This window comes from Marmota marmota, unplaced genomic scaffold, assembly GCF_001458135.2.
Source record: "Marmota marmota marmota unplaced genomic scaffold, marMar, whole genome shotgun sequence".
NCBI lineage: Eukaryota > Metazoa > Chordata > Mammalia > Rodentia > Sciuridae > Marmota > Marmota marmota.
The window spans coordinates 6783081-6800267 of NW_026000016.1; the positions used below are offsets into that span (position 1 = coordinate 6783081).

Here is a 17187-nt window from a genome sequence, read left to right on the forward strand (position 1 = left end):
TTGTGTGTATACATGGAACCTGTCCCGTTCTATGTGATGATGTCATATACCTCTTATGAAAATTTGGTTTGGGATATTTGTACCCATTCACATGACTCCAGGCTTGCCTTTGCCCCTTTCCCTTTCCTTCTTGGAACTGGGATTGAACCCAGGGACACTTTACCACTGACCCACATCCCCAGCTCTTTTTCTTTTTATTTTGAGACAGGGTCTCACTAGTTGCTTAGGGCCTGGCTAAATTGCTGAGGCTGGCTTTGAACTTGTGATCATCCTGCCTCAGCCTCCCAAGTCGCAGGGATTGCAGGCAGGTGTGTACCACCACACTTGGCTCAACTCCATTCATTTTTAAATGTCTCCTCTCATATTCTGTCCCTTCTCATTTCTCATGAAATGTATGATGCCACATACTCTTAGTTACATAAATATATCTTGTCTCCTAATCTATAGCTCCTTTCTTATTAAGAATAGTGAATGTGTCTCCTGTAGATACAGTTCAATATAATAAACCCTATAAATGTTTTTTAATTAATTTATTTATTTTAATTAGGTATATATGACAGCGATATGCATTTTGATTCATTGTTCACAATTTCAGCACAACTTTTCATTTCTCTGTTTGTATACAATGTAGTATCATAGCATATATGCAGTCATATGTGTACCTAGGGTAATGATGTCCATCTCATTCTACCATCTTTCTTGTTTGCAGTGCACCCTCCTCACCCCTACCTCCCCTTTGCCCAATCAAAGCTCCTCCATTTCTCCCAAATCCCCCTTCCACACCCAGTTATGGATCAGCATCCACTTAAGAGAGAACTTTTGACCTTTGGATTTGGGGAATTGGCTTACTTGATTTAGCATGATATTCTCCAGCTCTGTCCATTTACCTGAAAAATGCCATAATTTTATTCTTTTTTAATTCAAAGTAATATTCCATTGTGTATATATACTACAGTTTCTTTATCCATTCCTCTACTGAAGAACATCTAGGTTACTTCCACAGTTTAGCTATTGTGAATTGAGCTGCTCTTTACATTGATTTGGCTGTGTTACTATAGTATGCTGATTTTAAGTCCTTTAGATATAGACTGAGAAATGGGATAGTTGGGTTAAATGATGGTTCCATTCCAAGTTTTCTAAGGAATCTCCATACTGCTTTCCAGATGGGTTGCACCACTTTGCAGTCCCTCCAGCAATGTATGAGTGTGCCTTTTCCCCCACATCCTTGCCAACATTTGGTGTCATCTGTATTCTTGATAACTATCATTCTGACTGGAGTGAGATGAAATCTTAGAGTAGTTTTGATTTGCTTTTCTCTAATTACTAGAGACGTTGAACATTTTTTCATGTATTTGTTGATCAAAAGTATATCTTCTTCTGAGAAGTATCTGTTCAGCTCCTTAGCCCATTTATTGATTGGGTTGTTTGGTTTTTTGGTGTTGAGTTTTTTGAGTTCTTTATATATTCTGGAGATTAGTGCTCTATCTGACATGCATGTGGCAAAAATTTGCTCCCAAAATGTAAGCTGTCGATTTACCTCATTGATTGTTTCTTTTGCTGAGAAGAAGCTTTTTAGTTTGAATCCATTCCATTTATTAATTCTTAATTTTATTTCCTGTGCTTTAGGTGTCTTGTTAAGGAAGTGAGGGACTAATCCAACAAGGTGACGATTTGGACCTACTTTTTCCTCTATCAGGTGCAGGGTCTCTAGACTAATTTCTAGGTCCTTGATCAACTTTGTGTTGAGTTTTTTTGCATGGTGAAAGATAGGGGTTTATTTTCATTTTGCTGCAAATGAATTTCCAGTTCTCCCAGCACCATTTGTATCTCCAATGTATGTTTTTGGCACCTTTGTCTAATATGAGATAACTATATTTATGTGGGTTTGTCTCTTCTATTCTGTACCATTGGTCTACATGTCTATTTTGGTGCCAGTACCATGCTGCTTTTTGTTTTTGTTTTTGTTTTTCTTGAGGCTATTGTGAATGGAGTCATTTTTCTAATTTCTCCTTCAGAGGATTTCTCACTGATGTATAGAAATGCATTTGATTTATGGGTATAGATTTTATATCCTGCTACTTTGCTGAATTCGTTAATTAATTTTAGATGTTTTCTGGTGGATTTTTTTGGATCTTCTAAGTATAAAATCATGTCGTCAGCAAATAATGATAGTTTGAGATCTCCTTTTCCCATTTGTATTTAATTTCTTTCATCCGTCTAATTGCTCTGGCTAGAGTTTCAAGAACTATGTTGAACAGAAGTGGTAAAAGAGGGCATCCTTGTCCTATTGCAGTTTTAGTGGCAATGCTTCTAGCTTTCACCATTTAGAATGATATTGGCCTTGGGTTTAGCATAGTTAACGTTTACAATGTTGAGGTATGTTCCTACTATTCCTAGTTTTTCTAGTGTTTTGAACATGAAAGGGTGTTGTATTTTGTCAAATGCTTTCTCTACATCAATGGATATAATCATATGATTCTTCAAGTCTGTTGATGTGATTAATTTTATTTATTGATTTCTGTATGTTGAACCAACCTTGTATCCTACAATGAATCCCACTTGATCATGGTGCACTATTTTTTTTCATATGTTTTTGTATGTGATTTGCCAGAATTTTATTGAGAATTTTTGTATCAATGTTCATCAGAGATATTCTTGTAAACGTTTTTGATGTGTATTCTTTAGGTCTGCCTTGAAGGATTTTTTTTTCTGAGAAACAACTAACATGTTGCTGTATGCTCTCAGTAAATACTTTAGCACTTTTGTGTGTGTTTTCTTAGCAGGTATTCTATGAATGTGCATATTATACATTATATTCATAGAAATTCCACTTATAAGTGTCAGTCACTGCTTGAACAATGAATAAAAGAGCAGGCCCGTGGCTCAGGGTGGTGAAGTGAACCCATTGTCAGTGCTGAGGATCCTATTATCTGTCCAAGTCCAAAAATGGTCACACACAAAAATAAAGTTTAAGGTTACAATTAAATAAGATAAAATTTTAAGTAAGAGAGCATAAATATCAAATTATTGTATCCAGCTGTTTTGCTCCTTATTCTAAGTGATAAGTCCTTCTCTTCATTATTCACCTAACATTATTCACCTAACATTATTCACCTAACATTATTCACCTAACATTATTCTTCCCTGGCAATGGAAGAAAATGTGTTGACTTGAAAAAAGTAGAAAAAAAAAATCTCAGGTATATTGCAGGATATTCGTAGCAATTTCTTGAATTATTTTAGGTAACTCAGTTCTAACTGATGTCCAGAGACCAGAGTTAACCTATAAATTCCCTAATTTGTTTACTTTGGAAGATCATCTCCAGGGCAGCATCTGTTTTTGCTTTCTCTGTGAGATCTTGGTTTTTCCATCAGGGGGACTGAGGCAAGGGGGGAAGGCAGGTGACTGGAGTGGACCACACAGGCAGCTCCAGGAACCTGCTGGGTCAGGACTCCCTTCACCAGTGGTGCCTGTCCCTCCCCTTGCTGCTCTGGATGGGCACCTTCCACGTCTGGCTTTTCATCTATTTTTCAGGGATAAACTCCATGTGCCAGATACCGTTCCTCTATAGCTAGAAGAATGTCAAAACTCAATTTTTGCTTAGTGTGTCTTATTTTGGACAAACCAGCTTTCTTCTACAAAGCTCAGAGAGCAGTAACTGAAAATTACTTTCAATATGCAGAGGGAAGAACCTTCTGGAAGTACAGGGGTTATTTATGAAGCCTGGGTGGTGGATCTCCCTGCCCTGTCCCAATGAAATCAGGGAATAAAATTTTAATGTTGAAGGCACTTATGTTTTAAGAGTTTTCCACTATTCTCCCCCCCTGCAATCCCTGCATCCATAGCTGCAGCAAGAAATCTATTTCCAGAGCTTTCTGTGAGCTCAGACCAAGGTCACAGGAAGAGGAACACCCTGGATTTTGTGATATTAGTAGAAATAAAAGCATTAAAAACCAGGGAAGTATCAACCACTTCTATCTTTGAAAAATAGCCAACTGAATTTTCTCACATAAAGAGTAGCCCAAACTAGTCTTCCAGCTTTACTTTGAGCTCTTGTAAAGATGGGCCAGAATTACTCTGAATATAAATTCAAGCTCAAGAGAAGAGAAGAGAAGGATGTGGAGAAAATCCAATTAACTGGAGTGAAAGTCATACAGAATAAACTACCCATCACTAAAAGAAATAGGTTTTAAATTGAATGAATCTTTAGAGTAGAATTGATCAAATATGTCCTTATTGTATGAGAAGATGCACTTTTCAAATAATATTTTTCAGGAGGCATCATCTGCTTGAGGATGTTTCATCTTCTTATTAAGAAAGCAGTTAGAAGTTTGGAACCTTTTTCATCCTCGTTATTAACTTGCAGGGGAAAATCTTCCTATTCCAGTATTCATTAAACGGATCTCTTTGTGTATACAAATATTAAAAGTAGTCTTGAAAGTACTATAGGTAAGCAAGGGGAAAAAAAAATCCACTGTTTGTTTCCTCATAGAATTGACATTTTTATTTAGGGAAAAATCCATGAATTTACAATCTCTCCCTTTCTAGGTTTTTCAACATTTCTTGCAAATTGTATGTAAATGAATGCAAATAAGCAATCCTCACTAGCAAGCTGCTTAGAAGTGTAAAATGCATAAAATTAAGATGCTGAGAGAAACATGCATCTAATTAAGGTAGCATGTAAAGAAATATTTAAATTCAAATTAGATACTTCAGTGGAAAGAATTACTTGTTTAATTCAAAAGGTGTTTTGTATAATTCAGGGAAGACTTGTCCTTAGTGATGTTCCCATTTCCTTCAAAAATCAGTTTTAGGAGCTTTGCACTGGCTCAGTTAAACTTTAAAATTGGGTTTAACCTAAGAATTAGCTGCCATAAAAATGCATTCTTGTTTCAATGGCTTTACCTCCAACACAGACTTGAGAGGCAGACATGATCATTTGAGAGTGAGAGGGAGTTGGGTATAGGGATCACAATTTCTATCCCACTCATACAAACTCCACGTGGTACTCTCCTTTCATGAATTTTGCAACACTGGAGATACACAGATCATAGCCAACTTGTTTTCCCTGGATTCTAAGAAGTTGTCGTGGCACTACAGAAAGGACACCAACCTAAGGCTCACTGTCACACTGGACACCTTCTTTATTCCAATGGGCAATATTTGTCATCTTCCAGGTCTGCCAGGAACAGAAGAGGAAAAGCATTTGATCTTAGAAGACTTCAGTTTAAATAGATAGAAGGACTTTTGCAATCATAGAGCAACAAGCAAATTAGTGAAAAATTATAAATTCTGTGTTCAAAAGATATCTTATAAAATTGGTGCTGTTTCTGCCTTGGAACACAGCAACCTCAAGAATAGACAGAAAAGCAGGAAAATCGCTTATTCTAGTTTTCAAAATACTTGCTCTAGGAGAGGTGGGGGTATAATTTTTTAATTACATATTTTAATTGTTACATATAAATGGAGTTTAGTGTATATTCCCTCACATTTACACAACATGCATGCACTATCAAATATAACCTCCCTGTTTACACCCCTCTTCTCCCAGTATCCTTCTCAGCCTCTAGTTATCATTATTCTACTTTCAGGTTGACTTTAATTAGCTTTTACTTAAGAGAGAAAACATAAGGCACTTATCTTTCTGAGTCAGGCTTATTTTGCTTAACAAAACGATCTTTAGTTCTATCCATTTTGCTGAAAATGAGAGAATTTCATTTTTCTTTATGGCTGAATAGTACTCCATTAGGCCATAGTATTTATTTCATGTCTTTGGAGATTAAAAGTAGTTCATTATTATAAAACAGCTTTGATCATATGTAACACACAAAACTCTCTTTTAGATTTGGGTCTCCTCATCTGAAATTCCCATGCCTGGCTTAGGAAATTAGAAAGTGAAGCTGATTTAAAAAGAAAGAAAGAAAGTGAAGCTGAATGTGTCATTCTTCTGTGGGAGGGTTGGACCCACTTTCTCTTCCACAGGACCAGCAATCTTTTTGAATCCATGTCAGTCTTCTTTCATTCTTTTCTCCCTTTCTGCCCCAGTTCCCTCCTCCCCCAGGCCTGAGGCTGAAGTGCATATGAACCAAGTGGCATCATGAATTGAAAAGTGCGTTCTGGTTGGAGATCTGGAGGGTCACAGCTGGTGTTTCCTTGGTCCAGGAGAGTCTTGTCATCTGGAACCTGAGCCCTTTCCCCACTCTGATTCCAGGATACCTTCAGGGGCCAGCTTTCGACCCATGATTGGTTGGTTCAGTGATTGCTGTATTCACAGAACAAGTGCATCTCACTGCCCACCTGACGTCTTTTTTCCTGGAAGTCCTGCAGTCAATGTTATCCCTTTATTCACTTTCATCTGAACTGCAAGAAACTGGACCGTTCCCAATCTTCCCTCTTCTCCTTCCAAATATCCAACATCATAGTGTAGACCTCTTTTCTCAACTATTGTATTGCAATCGTCCTTAAAACATAATCTCCATCACATTCCTGATCAAAGACTTTCTGATGCCACATCGTTAAAATGTTTTTAAAATAGTAAATGACCTGGACACACACACACACACACACTCTCTCTCTCTCTCTCTCTCTCTCTCTCTCTCTCTCTCTCTCTCTCTCTCTCTCTCTCTTCCTCCTTATATCCTATGCAATATCCTGAGCAATTGGACCTATAAGATGCTGGTCCATTTCTATTTTTACGCCTGTGCACACATGGTTTTCTCTGCCTGAAGGACTCCTTCCCCACCCGTATCTTCTACCTCTGCCTAGAAAATTTCTGCTTATCTTACTCCTGGGAGAGTTTCCTCCTTCTCTGACCCTCCTGGGCTGAATTTGTCTTGCTCTCTTTTGTTGCGCTGGAGGCCTCTGTTTGTAGCATTCCTCACATGGTTCTCTAAAGTGCTCTTTCCTGCAAGTCCCCCAGTAAGCCATGAACCAGTTCAGGCAGGATGGTGTTAGGTGAGCAAGTGACCAGAGAGAAAGACACAAGGTTCTCAGACATTTTGTTCTCAGGATCCCTTTACACTCTTAAAAATTACCGAGGGCCTCAAAGAGCTTCTTGTTTATTATCTAGGGAAATACCTATGAATATTTACCATATTTGAAATTAAACTGAGAAATCTAAAAAAATTATTTATTCTTTCAAAATCAGCAATACTAAACTCATATAGTACTATCAGTGATATGGTTTTGTATAAATAACTTCTGAATTTAAAACATTACAGTGGGAAGAGGAACACTGCTTTATGCTTTTAGAGATCCTGTTGATGTCTGGCTTATTAACCGAAGACAGCCAGATTCTCATATCTGCTTCAGCAGTTGATCTGGCTCATTGCATATTTTGTTTAAAGAATACAAAGACAATGTACACAAATGGTGGATTTTTTTTTAAAACACTAAAACTTGAAAAATTGTAGTTGCTGACATCCTGTTATGAGGTGAAACCTGACATCGTAGGGATGAACTTTTTATAGTTCTGTTAGTCAGCTTCTTGTCACTATAATAAAATACATGAGGAAACTATTTATAAAGAAGTAGGGTATTTCAGTTCACATTTTTGGAGGTTCCAATCCTTAATCAATGGCCCCCTTGCTTTGGGCTTGTGCTGAGGCAACACATTATGGTGAGAACACATGGTAAGCAAAACCACTTACATCACAAGCAAAGAGGAAGAGGAGGGGACAGGAGTTGCACAGTCCCCTTTGGGGACATTCCCCCTATAGGAACACCCTTCGGACCAAACCTTTAACCCATGGTGGGCCTATGGATCCAAAGACCTCTCAAATCATAGAAATGCTATTACCTTAAAACCACTGAATGACTTCTTTTGCACCTTGCACAGTTATTTTACCCCTTCAGGATTTAGTTATGCCATGTATCAGTCACTTGGAAAAGGTGTTCACTGAGTTAAGCAAATCTTCCAGACAATGATACATTCTGTTATACAGTAAGAAACAACAGTAGAATTCTTTGTTAGGAAGCTATCAAACTCACAGTGGTGGATACAAGTTTTTCACAGTTCTAATTTTCACTTGGAAGCTTAAATTTTATCATTGGTAACAAATATTACCAGTAGTTTTCCTCAAGGGGAAAGGCTCACTTTGTCCATTTTTAAAACAATACCGTTTGAATACCCATGTCTGAATAACAGAGTTTTTTTTTTTTTTTTTTACCAGTTTTTTCAGTAAAAATTGTATTCTGAGAAAATAAGTGGCTACTTCAGCTTATAACTTGATTATACCAGTGCTTTTCCAACTAAGACAAACATCACACCTGGGAAACAAGAAATGTATTCTTGCACATTATTGCCCTTAGTAAACAGGGCCAAATTCATGAAAATTAATATTGACTGCTTCATCCAGGACATGCCTATATGAAACTGGCATTTATTTTCCTCCAATATTTGGAGGGGATGAATAGACTGGCCACCAGTATTGTCTGGTGCCTCTCACTGCCCTAATTAGTGCCACATTGCCAGCTGTTTCACCACTCTTCCCCATGCCTTTGCGCCTCAGTGCAAGTGTCAATCCAGTGAAGAAGGCAAGTGATGTCTTAGAAGTAAATACTTTGAATCTCATGGGCCCTCAGAACAGATACTGGAGACCCCCTAGGAGTCCATAGATCCACTCCAAGTGCCTTAGGATGTATTGTGGGGACATGCAGAAGCTCCTCATACCAGGTTGCAGAATCTGCCAAGAGGGGTGGGAAGGGAGGAGGGGCATGGTCAGTTTTGTACCTTAGAGTGACCCTGGTGGCTGGAGAGTAAAGCATGTTCTGGGGAGTTGAGGACTTTTAACTGGTCATTACTGTTTGGTAGTTGGTACCAAATGCATGTATAAGATGGAGTCCCAAACTCTTGAACTCTTTTGGTTTGGTGTTTTTATTCAAAATAACATTCAATTGAATGAACAAACCAGGTGCTGTATTTTCTGGGTGCTCTTATTTCTCTTCTGCAAGTACATCTTGGGCACATGTACACAGGTCACTGTGTCTATAAAATGTGTGTGTGCCCAGGCATCATTGGCTCGTTGGCCCTTAGGGCCTGGTTTGTATTTTGTCAACAGCAGTACATTTCTTGGACTATACACATTGTCTTGTATCATATGTGGAAAGCATTTGTTTACCATGAAGACCTCCCACTGTGCAGAAGCATGGGATACTCATTACTCAGTTAAAAGGTCTAGGTCAATACAATATCCTGAAGTCATTGCATGTCATCCTAACTAGGCCAGCACTGCCACTCAAGACTCTTGCTTCTTTGTTGATCTCTCTCTAAAAATACTAAACAAAAGACAATGAATCTTCAAACTCAGCTGATTCTATTGTGATTGATCTAAGCCAATTTTAAGGTAATTGATGATATTGCCTTAGTTGAGTCTGTTAGTGCAAATAATTATTAATCAATATGCTCTCAGCTCTTAGTTCAGAAGATAATTCTAACACATGATTTATTCTGAACATTTCAATTGAGCAACCAAAATCAATTGGCGAGTGGTCTAAAGCACTTTAATTATCTGCAGCTCCATATTCCTTTCTCAGCCATATTTACCCAGCCAACTTGTTGTCTCATTCTGGCAAGGGCGACAGGAAGTTTTTCATTGCCATAGTAGAGAGAAAATGTATTGTGCACCTTTGATTGACTAAGTTGATTTAAAGTGACTTAGTTAAATGCCTTAAAAAGAAAGCATTGTGCCTTTCCTTTGGAGAGTATAATTAACCTTGCTCTGCAAAAAAGAAGGAATACTTATTAATTTCCATTCAGTTGGAAAACAGTTTGCTAATGTGTAGTGAATGTTTCTCAGTCAATTTACCCTTAAAACATGGGTAGACCAGAATCAAGGAAAGGGGATGAAGGTGTGAAGCATTTTAGGGGCTGAGTTTGTATGCTTCCCAAACGGTTGCTGTTGTGGTACTTGCTCTGGGACTTCCTTGTGCTAAGGTTTTCCAGCATGGGATTTGTTATTATGTCCTCTTAGGCAATATCTCAATGAATATTGTGGTTTGACTTTGTCTTTTCCCCTATAAGAGAAGATACTGAAGAAAATAATCCCCACCAAGAATGAGCCTGTCTTTGTTCCAAAGCAGGGCTTCCAAGCATCTGTTTTTGTTGTACTTGTGGAGGGGATAGGAATGTGTGGGTCTTGGGCTGGGGCTTTAGATGTGATTATAACAGATGGAACTTTCAAATGACTGTTCCCTGAATTGTCATTGTAGAAGCTCCTTCAGCTAGCATGGAGATGTTTTGTTACACTTCTCACCTAGTATTGCTCCATGTGCTGCTATCAAAGCATATCTAAATAGTAAAATGTTAAGTGACCTTCAAGATCTTTTTTTAAAAAATATTTTCTTAGTTGTTGATGGTCCTTTATTTCATTTTGCTCACTTATATGTGGTGCTGGGAATTGAATGCAGTGCCTCACGTGTACAAGGCAAGTGCTCTACAGCTAAGCTACAACTACAGCCCCTCAAGATCAGTTCTTTAACTCTCTCCACTCCCTGCCATGGACTGCTGGGACACCCAAAGCTTAGACCCAAAACTTCACATAGCAATAAAGTGAAACTTAACTCATTGTTAATAGGTGGCCCAGGGTTATGTTTCCACAAGGTGATATTCTTAAGCATTGAGTAGCTTCATACTATCAATTAAACAGTGGGAGAGAGGAAAGGTGGATTCTAACTCGGGATTCTGCAGGAGCTAATTTCAGTAGGCATTTTTGGAAGGTCTGGCTCGGAACTAGCACTACACAGGAGACCAAGAAAAATGAAGCCCTGCTTCTGTGCAGAGGAAGTCACAGCTCTGCAGGAGGGGTTGGGGTGGGGAAGTATGATCACAGCCATTAAGAAGTCAGGAGAGAGTGGCTGACACCAGAGGAGCTGGGGTGGGGAGAGAATACAGTTTGGTAGGCCCTTGGTGCCCAGGGAAGGAGGTGAGGTGGTCAAGTCACAATTGGTATCTCAAGTGAGCCTTTGAAGTTGCCGTTGCTTAAATTCTCACCTCTTCGTCTGTTCTGCCTTCATCTGTTCTGCCACCTGCCATCTGGGAGCAGTGGCTCACTCTGGGCTCATCTGAGAACCTAGAAGACATACAATCCAAGACTGGCCATGGTTCTTCCAAAATGGTGCTTTCGGAGAGAGAAAGTGATGTGGCCCAGGGGATCTTACCATAGTGAAGTAAGTCTGAATGTCAGACAGTTAGGGGACAACTCTTATTCTTTTTTTTTTTCTTTTAAATATATTTTTTTAGTTGTTGATGGACCTTTATTTTATTCATTTATTTATATGCAGTACTGAGAATCAAACCCAGTGTCTCATATGTGTGAAGCAAGCGCTCTACCCCTGAGCCACAACCCCAGCCCAACAACTCCTATGTATGTGAATCATAGTGTATGCAGATCTTCCTGATGGAACATTCTAGACTCTGGTTGGATTTTGAGAAAGTTGTATCATGGTTTCTTGAACATCCCTTCCTTCCTACTGTTCTGTATTTCTTCCCTCCTTTCATTGCCCCACATCTTGCTCATCATTTGAGTTGAGAGCCCACCTTCCTCCAAGTTCTGCCTGCCTCGTGGGCCCAAGTTTGGGTGGGTGCATCTATTAATAAACATAATTTGTATGTATTCTTGGGGGTGGTCATGAGAATTAAATGAGGCAAAACTTAAAGCATGCCTTAAACTGTCAAACTCCACAGTGTGATGTTTAATATATGTAATATACAATATAAAATGTTATTTTTACTTTTCTGATTTTGAGATTCCTCCTTAGCTGGCTGTCTACTCTGGGGTCAGTCATTGTTGCTCGTAACTATACTAATTGAGAGATGAAGCCCTGGTTAAGAGTTTTAGTTGCTATCTGTCCTGTTCTCTTTCTACCAAAGTTACTAAATGTCCATTAACTGAAATAGGAGAGGTAAATATCTTAAAGATAAATGCCAAGTTTGTGTTGCGTATAGCAATTCAATAAATATCCAGTAATTAAAAAAAGTCCTTAAAATAGTCTTTTCTTCTCTTTTCATCTTTTATTCTAGTCTCTGTTTTTAATATACACGAAGACAAATTTAACCCATTTAAGTATGTTTGAAGATCTGTATGACACATAAGTGTGCTTCTAGCATTGTATAATACTAATGACATATGAAAGACAGTGTTCTTTAGTATGAAGGAATGGAGTTCTCAAAGACTGCAGTTACCCAAAATATTTTCAGATCCAGACCTAAAATGATGCTTACATAAGCTCCTAACTGTTTTCCTGAGTTTAAAGTGAAAATAACATAGATAAAGGCAGAAAAGACCTGTGTAAACATGATATATTAATAGCTCATCCAATCTACATAACAACATAAACCAGGGGTCCAGGTCCTAACAGTGATAGTCCCTGTCTCTACTCCTCCTTTATTCCCTTCCCAAGAAAGGGTCTATGGCAGGTGAAACCGCATTTGTTTAAACAGAAAAGGAGAGACTGCAGAACCTTCAAGTGCAGGAAGTGGCAGTAAATACTCCGTGCAGTGAAGCAGCAGGAGACCTGGAGGTGAGCGGAGTGTGATCACTCAGAGTGGAATTCAGTGGAATTCGCAGGCACAAGGTGAACTTTCTAAAAAAATTCAAGACCTCTGTCGTGCCTCCTCCAAAAGTTGAGGAAGTGAGATGTGAAGCTCCTTTCTGGACATGAGATTTGTTTTTACTAGTAGGGTCTGGGTCTGATCTCTTTTGCAGGCCTTGAACATAAGAAGAAAGAATACCGAAATAGCTTCTTAAGGGAAAAGTCTAGTGGCTCAGAAAAGAAAAAAAAAGAAAAAGAGAAAGAAAAATCCAGAGGCCCCGAACATAGGCTGATGTGCAGGCACTGGTGACCTGGGATTGTAAATCGGCTATCCCTCTAACAGAGGAAGACCTAGTTAAAGAGACTTTGGTTTTTCTTATAAGGCGTGAATAAGTGCTCTGGGCAGTCTGCCCCACTGCAAAACAGAATAATGCTAATAATTTGCATTTATATAATACCCCTTGGCTTGTGGATCTACAAGCACTTTGCAAACATTAATTAATTCTCTGAACCCCCATGAGCCAGGGGGTGCCATTGATAACTAATCACGAAGGAGGGCTAGTGATTCTTGCCAGAGTGGATATGCAAGTTAGAGAACACTGCAGGCCTGGGAGCTGAGGGGGTGGAGTGGAATTTTTATGAGAAAGAACAACATAGGTAGAATGTTGATCAGCCTGTGTGGGAAATAAACCTGGATATTATGGCTGTGGATGGAGGCCTATCAGCTAACAATTTCGTTTCTTTTTGGTGATTCCAGGCATTTGTTATGAGATATTTGTTTGCCTATTGTTTGCCTTTTTATTTCCAAAGCTCTGCTTGGAATTGGTCTGAAATCCCAGAGTAAAGATTTGAGCGCAATTCACTTGTTCTTGCGATATGAGGACATGCAGCAGCCAAACCACACTGGAAATCAGTATTTCTTTTGCTGTTTTAATAGCTAATTCAAAGATTCATTCATTCACTGATTTATTTAATCAATCACTACTCTATTGATAAGTACAGGGTTTTGAATTCCTGTTTCCTGTCAGACTTCAGGGTTGTCCTTAAAGACCTTTACATGAGAAAAGCAATTCCCTGCTTATGGTCTAGTGACTCAGGTCTGTTTTCTTTCTTCTTTCTATGTCATATGAGTATTTTCATTTCTCCCAACTGCTTATGTGACGTACATGTTATGGTTATTTGATTGTTTTTGCAAAGTTGATGTAATTTACCAGTAAATGTTATGCATTTGTATTTCTTATGATGAGAAAGATGCACTATTCATAGAGAATAATAATGGCCCAGCCTAGAAAAACCATTTACACAAAGTTAAGTCAAACTAATTCTGACCTGTTAAGCAATGGGACTATAGGAATTTATGATTCTTTCTTTTCCCTCTCTCTCTCTCTCTCTCTCTCTCTCTCCTCTCTAAGAAATATAATTTAAAGCTAGACCAATAAAGTGCTACTTGTTATTGGTATTGAGGGAGTTAGCTTTTACTGAATAGGTAACATTTGCTCATGATTTTCTAGCCAGTACCATATTGGAGCAGATGAGTTACTTTTGCAGCCACCAAAAGTTGGTTATATCCAGTTGTTTCCCTAAATAGATTCCCATTACTTCCAGTTTTCCAAAAATTCGAGTAATTTGGACAACCCTTTCTAAGTTGGTTCAAAAGCTAACTTCAGTCTGGCCCTTTCCAAAAAGTCATAGGAATTTATGGCACGTGAACTCTTGAGATGTATTTTATATTCATACACATGTATGTCTTTACTACAAAGTCAGATGCAATGGTTACATATTTTTTGTTAAATGATTTTCGTGTTACTTTCATGTTTACTAATATATAGGAAGAGATCTATTTGGGGAAAAATGTGCATTTCAGTTTTGAACTGTAAGAAAAAAATGAGATGATCCTGTTGCTGCTTAAAAGTTTTTGCTTGAACTGGCTGTGTGGACAGGGACAGACATGGCCTCGGGAAGGGCAGAGCTCTGGTGTGTGTGACAGATCAAACAAGCCAGGGCTGCAGACTCCTCCCAGAGAGACACACACTTTCTTTCAGGCTGTTACCAGCTGGTTTTGCTGTGCACTAGTGTTAAGCTTTACAGATTGAAAACAGCTGGCTTTTCATCAGCCCTGTGTCCTCAGAAGGAGAGCAGTGCTAGCTGAAGTAAATTCACCAAATTCTTATCTGACACATTTAGTTGACCCTAATGCCACAAATTGGGGGCATCTCTGAGGACTAATCTTGTTTCCAACTGTGCAGCTTTTCACTTTTCTACTTATCCTGCCTTGGGTATTGATGTTAAAACATGGAGGTATGCCTTCATTGGGGAGCTTTCAAAGGCACCATTGGTAGCAAATTCTGAGAGGAGGGTCATTTGCATAGAGGTCAAACACAATGTTTCCTGCAGGAACTTCCTGAATTAGGAAGTTTCAGAACAATGCCATGTAACCAGATGTCAGCAGGTTCCAAAAAGAGGAGTGGTTACCTGTTGTTGTATGAATAGTAAACTGCTATATTAACTGATTTTTGATGAAATAAATTTTGCAAACATTAGAAAATTGTAATTTCTAAACACATTTTGATCAGCAATTAGAAATTATAGTGATGTGACTCTTGGTTGGGTTTGCCTTTTGTTTTGAAAGCAGTATTTAAGATTTTATAGCTCATTTTTCTCCACAGCACTTGACAAGGCTTGGGGAAATTTTGAAATGAAAATGTCCCTCTGAATTTTAGCATATGAATGTTTTTTAACTTGCAAAGTGGACATTATACAGATAAGTATTTTTGAACGGCAATATACAAACCAGACTTTTGCTAATTGGATCATAGCTTCCCACTGAGTTAAGAGCTCAGAGCTGGCTGATCAGTGTTTATAATTGGTCTGGTGTTGTCATTGGTTTTAGCACTTGAGCTTGAAGTACCTCAAGAAGTTAATGAATGACCTGTTAAAACAAAATCTACTCAAGAAAGTGCCCTTTAAAAGAAACTGGTAGAAGCCAGGGGTGTTTATAATGTGTAGCAATAATGTTACACACCTGTTTTTTTGTTTTGTGTGTGTGTGTGTGCGTGTGTGTGCATCAGCACAGTAATCTTATCAACATGTTAGTAATTATCCTTATTTTACACTTAGGTTCAGAGAGGTGAAGTCACTCACCTCTGGTCACACAGCTAATAAGTACCTTTGTTAGTTGCTTTCCTGATGGAAAAAACTATGTAGGTGATACTCATGGGTTACTTAGCCTAGCCCTTCCTTCAATTCTAAAGAACTCAGAAGATGGGAAGGAAGTAACTTTTAAGAAGCCAGTGTAGTATACCAAGCGTGGAGCTAGATATTCTTCCCTAACAATGCTTTAGCCAATGAGGCTTTCCTTCTATTCTACAAGCACATTGTTAATTGCCTCAGGGCCTTTGCATTGGCTGTTTCTTCTTGCTGCTGTTGTATTTTTTCATAGTGGGTCTTATGTGTCACTTGGGACTCAGCTCCCTTCTCTTTAGAGAGCCCTTCTTCCCATTCTACCTCAGCAAAGTTACATCTCCACCCCCACAAATACTGGGGACCAGCCCCTCACATATTTCTAGCTGCCTGAGTTCCTGCTGCCCTGTATTAATAGAGAGTTGTAACCAAAGTCTGGTCTGCAGCATACCTGCTACCCTGCCTGAGGGTCCTTCTCCTCTTTTATGTGTTGAAAACCAGACTCTATTGAAAGTGTAATGCATGTTTCAGTTTGATGTATGTTGTGATTATTTTAATTGCTTTTTACCTTGGACTTACTCTTCTCTTCTAAGCTTGAATTTGTGTTTTGTGTAGACGTGCTAGAAGCTTAGATAACTTTATTTCAGACAGATACGGCCAAACACATGGTATTGGGCATGAATTATGTGAGTAAAGTCAAGTTAGGTTATGAACAAATGAGTGCTGAGCTTCCTTTTAGGAAGGGATATTTATTTATCTTGGATTGTTACAGAGATTTTCCGGACTGTTTTTCTATAATTACTTTGATTAATACTTAAGTGGTGTGTTTACATTTTGAGTTGATTTATATGCAGCTTTGCTTTTCCTCCACTGAAATGCTCAGGTATCTCCTGTCACTCAGTGATGGAAACCATTCTCTGTGCTCGGAGCTCTGCTCATTAAGAGGCCTTCTCCAGCTGAGGAATGGCAGTGCACCATGTGCATTTGGAGAAGGGGCAGCCGTCACACAGCCGAAATGTTCCACCAGAGGGCTATCTCACCAGACCCCCGAGCTATTTATAGATACTTCCACTTTGGGCTCCTGTGACCTACAATAAATTTTAAAACAGTCTCTGAACTTTCTGCTGGGTGTCCGAGCTTGCTGTGAATGATTTCCTACGAGTTGTTTGTGTTCTACAAGGGCCGGCAGAAGCATGGACATCTCCTCTCCCTGTCTGGGTGTTTTCCCCTTGCATTTCTCTCTCCCTTCCTCAGCTCCTGAACTTCAGGATGAGATCGCAGATACCATTAGCCACTGCCCAGCTTCAGTTCTGTTGCTGATGCTTGTTTTCTGTCATAGCCTAACCATGTCCATTTATTTATATCTTAGAATCACAATTCCATCATCAGTAATGTACCGGGTTCTTGTTAAAATTATGAAAGCATTCTGCAAATTATGAGAAGTTTAAATTATTATATTTTTTAAGCACCACATTC

At 38.8% G+C, this 17187-nt stretch overlaps 1 protein-coding gene across 20 annotated transcripts in view; it reads left to right on the forward strand.

The window, feature by feature from the left end:
* The window catches only part of Pard3 (par-3 family cell polarity regulator), a 626126-nt gene that overhangs the window by 541911 nt on the left and 67028 nt on the right, over positions 1-17187 (forward strand). The gene's annotated exons all lie outside the window — the stretch shown is intronic.